Source organism: Crassostrea angulata, chromosome 8 (genome assembly GCF_025612915.1).
Source record: "Crassostrea angulata isolate pt1a10 chromosome 8, ASM2561291v2, whole genome shotgun sequence".
NCBI classification, from domain to species: Eukaryota; Metazoa; Mollusca; class Bivalvia; order Ostreida; family Ostreidae; genus Magallana; species Magallana angulata.
In genome coordinates, this window is record NC_069118.1 from 25,142,101 (window position 1) to 25,148,874 (window position 6,774).

Consider the following 6,774-nt stretch of genomic DNA (forward strand, 5'->3'; position numbering starts at 1 on the left):
TATGCAATATTTTAGAAATAGCCATATGATTGTCTAGTTACTTTTCATCAATGTCACTGACAAGATGAATAATTTATACCGTACTCTATATTTTTAAACATACGAGAAATCAGCTAGATCCCCCAACAAAAAATAGTTGTATTTTATTTCTATTTTATTTTTTTTAAATAACCAATAAAGTAATAAAAACATCAAACCTTTTTATACTCTTAAATATTTGTTGATGGTATGTTATGCATACTACATGATCTCCGCGCATCTTACAATAAATCTGTTGTAAAAATAATAAATGAGATTACTTTTTAGTAGCGAAGGGATTTAACTAGTTCATTAAATAAACACAATACATTTCCCAATACAAGTTTTAAATGCATATATTAATAGCTACATATTCAGTTAACAACATTAATATATAGTTAATGGTAAAAAATAATAAAAAATAATTTAAAAAAAACCAAAACCACCCTTCATAGTGTAAATCTGCAATGTTTTTTCAAGAGGAGGGAGATAGTTCCGGTTTGTAATATAGAATCATGTAAACGTTTAAATATTACATGGTATTTCGATCAGAAGTCGATTATTTTTAGACATAAAAAACTACTTACAATATATAGAAACGGTTCTTTTTTAACCTACAATCGATTAAAATTTGTTCTAAAGACGGTTCAGAAATATATAGTTTTAACAGATACTTAAACAACGGGCAAACAAAGAACAAACTGAGTCGACGGATTGGGGAATTAACGACAGAGGTCAGAATAAACACCGCTATTTTTTCTCAAACTATCACTATGGTTGATTTCATACATACAGTGAACGTGAAATACTTTTAACTGATTCTTCTCACTAATTTTAGAATGAAAAGAATAAAAGGTAATGCATTTAAGCGAAATAGTTCGTATACTTTCAGAGTGTTTTTACATTTTAATCAAGATTAATATTTAAATCAGAATGCTTAACATATGTCAAAAGCAAGGGACAAAATTTATATATCATTGTAAGGAAAGTATTGAACATTTTTCATGCAAACACTTTACAAAACTGGGAAATTCCCTACTTCATTTTCATTTTCAGAGTTGTTCATGCATTTTGCTGGAAAACGAATCTGACTTCATGATGGAAATATTAAACATGAGAGAAAAACTTTGATGAACTTTCATTCAAGAGGTCCCTCCTTGCTGAACGAAACCATGGCATCAAATACAAATTTATAATTTATAATGAATAGAATTAAAATTATCATAAAGAAAATATTACAATTTCTTCAGCTAATTGATATTTTGACCTTTTCGCACTGATAAAACGCTATTTTTATCCATTACCAATTCAACATGCAAAGAAATTTTTAAAAAGTCGCAATCTTTTTCTCAAATAATGATAAACTCGTCAGAAAAATCTTAAAATTTCAGAAAATAAAACAAAAAGTATGGGTCTAATATGTAAAATTTGAGATATGGCATGAAATAAGCTGATTTTAGGCAAAAATTAGGATTCATTTTTCCTTGACTTTTATGAAATATAAGTTAAATTTGCCAATATGTGTCAATAGAATTATTGAAAAATTGTAAAATCATGTTGTTTGTAACAAAATGAAGATATCCTACTGCACAAACTATCTAGAAATTTTGTTTGCACTGAAAATAAGGAAGTTAAAGTGAGGGTACTCTAAAACAACTGAGTTATGAAAAATGTTCATTATCTTCTTGAAAACCCCTCATCATTTCATTATCGTTTTGGGGGTAAACATATACTATATTGAAGTCCTAATATATACAACAGGTTTGATTTAATTCGACATTGGAGGCAAGTATACAATCCATATGCATAAAAGGTAAACATATTTGAGTCGGATAGAAACTATCCATATTTGAGTCGGATAGAAACTATCCATGTTTGAATCAGATAGAAACTATCCATGTTTGAATCAGATAGAAACTATCCATGTTTGAATCAGATAGAAACTATCCATCTCTATACCATTTAGCCACTGTTCCTATATGTAACAAATGTGCAAACGTTTTCTTTGAAATACCTTATATTCTTAAATTCAAAAATTAAAAAGGACTCATCAAGTACATGTTAATATATGCAGAACAAAATTGAAAATCCACATTTAAAGATAATATCGTAATAAATTGTTACATGAACATTTACATATAATAAATGCTGCAATGTACATGTTTATCGCTTTACCCTTAACTGAGACATCGAGTATTTCAAACAACAAGATTCAGTAAATATATTGAAACATTGTTTGTGGTCAACGTCATCATTTGTTGGCGATCTCGACATTTCTTAGATTGTTTCAGTTACGTGTGAGGCCATATACTCTTCAAAGCTTGGAGGTTCGTCTGACACATTTATGTCATTTGTCCGTGGAGATGAATCACTTTGCGGTGGTGCACATGATGACATCGGATAAACTCCTGGAGATGAAATATTAGAAGGCGTCGCCATCATAGACTGTTGTGTTTGGGCGGAATAAATCACATACGGAATTTCTGTAGCTGATAAGAAAATGGATAAATAAATGATCATTTATGTATTCAATGTATTTAATGCAGAGATATTTCATTTAATTTTCGTACACATAATGATACAATGATATTGGGAAAAGGATTAAAAGCAAATTCGATAATTTGTTGATACAAAATACATTTGTAATCACTATTTGCAGATTTTTTCACAAACACAACACATTCACAACTTTGTATAATATTCGGTGTTGTTGATTTAACAACCTGGGCAATCTTATAAAAAAAAAAGAAAAGAAAATGTTTAGTAGTTTTTTTTTTCCTGTCCATCAATATGTTATATTTTTACAAATTTATCGTACAGCAGATTATAGTTTTTAAACTGGCATTGTTGTTACCTTTTTCACATAGATTTCATACAATGGATATCATATATTTTAAAAAGTTAAATGTCTAGATTTTAAGGGAGCTGGCTGCCATTTTAGCAATATTGATCTCCTTTAAAAGAAGAGCTCCATATAAAGATAACGGGAAATGATGAAATTTTATATCCAAATAAATGAATTTTTTCTTTATCAAATAGTAGTTGATAGCTTCAGAAAACTCATATAAAATTTTCAAATAAATCTGACGGTTTTATATTATATCATATTTTGACCTCCCAGCCTCCTTAATACTAATTCAATTTGATACAGATAACTGAGTTGTACAATACCCAGGTAAAACGTTAAAGACACAAACGCTTTTACCACACACACACACACACACACACACACACACACACACACACACACACACACACACACACATTCTATCTTATCTTTGTATCTGTCTTTCTGTCTGTCTCTCTCTCTCTCTCTCTCTCTCTCTCTCTCTTAATCGATCGATCGATCGATCGAATGTGCATGGGTTACTTTTATCCAACATAAAGAGGGCTTGAAAGTTATTTTTAGGCGTTATCTAACCCCCCCCCCCTCCTTCAGAAAACGAGTTCTGTATTAAGATATTGGAAAATTGTTCAAAACCAGTAACACAGTTTTGGCAATACATTTACAATCAATCGGTAAAGTCGGTTTGCTCGCAAGTAAGCAGCCTGTCCCATAGGTTGCAATATTCAAATACTATTTTGATACTTACAGAGATATAGCTGTGTCGGATTGAATACACTCTTCTGTGATGACTTCCGTCTAAACACCCAATAGCAGCATATAGCGTCCCACACTAAGGTAATAAAGATGCCGATAATGACACCTACATACCCGGCATTATGAGATGTACGGGTTTCGTTATCTGTGCTAACAAATGATAAAAAATCAAATGTGGTTATTTACATTATTCAAAACAATGTCATTAAAGATAGCATTGAAATTCTTAGTAATATAGGTTAAAAAGTATTAAAAATACAGTACCGTATTCAATTCGTTGGCACCAAAAATATTTTATTTATTAATGAAAGTAGTCACTGAATCATTGAGAGAATTTATTTCAAAATTATTATTATATGTGTTATATTGCAGTTTTCCCTGCAGAGAAACATTTTATAATTTACATGTACACAAGATTATTGTATGAATTTTTTTCCATCGTAAACAGTCTCAGTCGACTTTTTTGTGGATTTTAATTCAGTAGCCAATTTTTTAAACAACTTTCATTTTCTTTATTTGTCACAAATTAAAGTCTCTTGTGTTCTTGTTTTAATTATAGTATCGGAAAATTTCCAAGCATCAAAGTTTGTAAGATTTGTGTTTTTATGGAATGCGGTAAAAAGTCAAAACCCAGAAACAATAATTGAAGCTCAACTATAGTTCTTACCAGCGTTATCGACTGTGTGCCGTTATAATTGTTTACAACTGCAGATCCAGTCTATCATAATATCGCTTTAGTGCATGTAAGTAAGCATTGCCAGCTGATAATCACAGTGAAACAAAACGGAGTAGTTTGCGTTGTATATTGAATATTCTTAAAAGGAACATTACTACTTACAGTCGTAGTCTTTCTTCGCTGTGATCTTCAGCTTAAAGCGGACTTTATTTGTATCTTTGCCATACCGTTTCTTGAACTCAATGAAGAGAGTTTTATTTTTCAGTCCACAATACTGGACGCTCTCGTTTACAATGCATGCTATTTTCTAAATTAAAAAAAATATACGCATATAATTATGAGGATTTCTCCCTATCTTTCTCTCTCTCTTTTAATTTATATAAAATGGTTATTTTTCTATTAAAAATCTTAAATTTTTTATCATAAAGCTTTTATATCACATATCAAAAATGATGCTTGAAGTAGAACTCGATTGTGTGAAAAATGTTAGCACATACGTGTTGCATGATTCCAGAAATCTATATCGACTGCACAACCACTGTCATTGAAATAAAGAGGAGTCACACAAAGGGAATGCTCGTCTAAAATAGCCATATTTTCTTCTTCTGAATTTGAAGTAATGGCAACCGAAATCAACCGTCTTTCCATTGTACTCAACGTGTATTTTATCATTCTCATCTACATCTGTAGTATTTAATAAGCAATCTTTTCCAAATTCATCTAAAAAATTATTGCAGAATTAGGAACGAAACTCTTAGGTTTAAACACACAACGTCTGTATCATTCTATTGAATTCTCTCTCTCTCTCTCTCTCTCTCTCTCTCTCTCTCTCTCTCTCTCTCATACATCAAACTAAACTATTATTCATAAATACAATTAGTATTTCGACATATCCACTGACATTATTAGCGAATACATGTGTACTTGGTAAAACCTTTTTTTGTCATATACTTACATGTTCTCTCATATCCGAATACTAAGGCTACATGCGAAAAGATCAGCAATATGCTAGAAATCAATGAAAATGACAGAACAGGCTTTTTACTTTTTTATATAGCATAAAAAGACAATGAAGAAAATTACAGTAAGCTAAATAAACAACCTTTTCGAATAGGTTGATAGGTCAATATAAGGCAATACTACTGTTGTAAATTTTAAAAACACAGACAATAATACCCATTTTTACACTATACCAATGTTAGAAATTAGGTCACCCGTTTATTTAGGTTCAACACTAACTACGCATTTAGAAGGATTTTTAAACTTCACGATTAAAGTTAAAATTAATGCTTGAATTGATATTTAGGGTTCTTTTATCAAACATGCATGTTTGTAATTTTTTTTTCATGCCAGGGCTATATGTTAAATAGAGTAAAAAAGATCAAACATCAGGGAAAATCATCATCAACACGTGTATAGTATACATTCTCATGGATAACAAGATAGATTTGAAAACATGTCAATATTATACAAATGATAATTATATATAATCGGAATATGATTTATTATACGAATAAGCATTTACTATGTTTTAAGTAAACATTATTATATCAAAACTAACAAGATATAGACATAGGCTTGGCTTTAAAATACATACCTCCTACCCATGTTCCTGAAATATATGCAGTGACGTAAAGCTATTTACGACTCTAACGTATGAGCGGGTGGATCCAAGGGAGCGGAATTGTTAGAGTTTGTAAGAGAAAAATTCCGACAATATTTACACTATATTTAGAAAATACTTTGAATAGAGTTTTTTTCATCTGAGAAATATAATCTAAATGAACCTTCCATGTGTACAATTTTGTTTTGTCTATCTCGAAAAAATAGAAGATTACGAGAGTTTAAACAAACCAGTTTCAAACATGCATTGTCAATGGGAAACCTCAAGCTATCATTATGAAAATTGAATTGTTGTTGATATCTTATTATTATTATTTATGCAACTTTGAGCAAGAAGCTCATCAGCATTAAAACGTTACCTTTCCTATTGACATGTACATGTAAAGATATAGGAAATTGCCCATATTGTAAAGCTAACACATTCTAAGATTTCGCAACTTAAATATATGCAATGAACAAAAAAGCAGAATTTAAATTGTAGGACAGACCTGATTGTTTGTTGACCATCCTGCCTCCTTAAAAAAGAAACACCATTGTGAAATATTATTTAAGGTAAAATCAAAGGTCAATCAGGTCTTGATAAGATGATTAAGCATTACATAGACTATGTTTAAAACAATTGGAATGAAATTCAAAATAGATATGACTTCTACAATGTTTATGCGTGTATTTTGCTGTAGGTATATTTGACTTTCAGGTTTTGAAACTGCATCAATAAGAACGGAAGTGCTGTGCCACTCCTTAGCAATTCAAATAATCCAACGCAAAGCTATGGTGAAATAAGTGAATGAGATGATATTCTAGTTTCTCCTGTGTCTCTCTATGTTGGATTGAATACTATCTCTTAAGATTGCTT

The 6,774-nt window shown here is 30.4% G+C and overlaps 1 pseudogene; it reads right to left on the reverse strand.

Moving 5' to 3' along the window:
• Positions 1–203: 203 nt before the first annotated feature.
• On the reverse strand, positions 204–5,914 carry LOC128158664 (uncharacterized; annotated as a pseudogene).
• Positions 5,915–6,774: the final 860 nt, after the last annotated feature.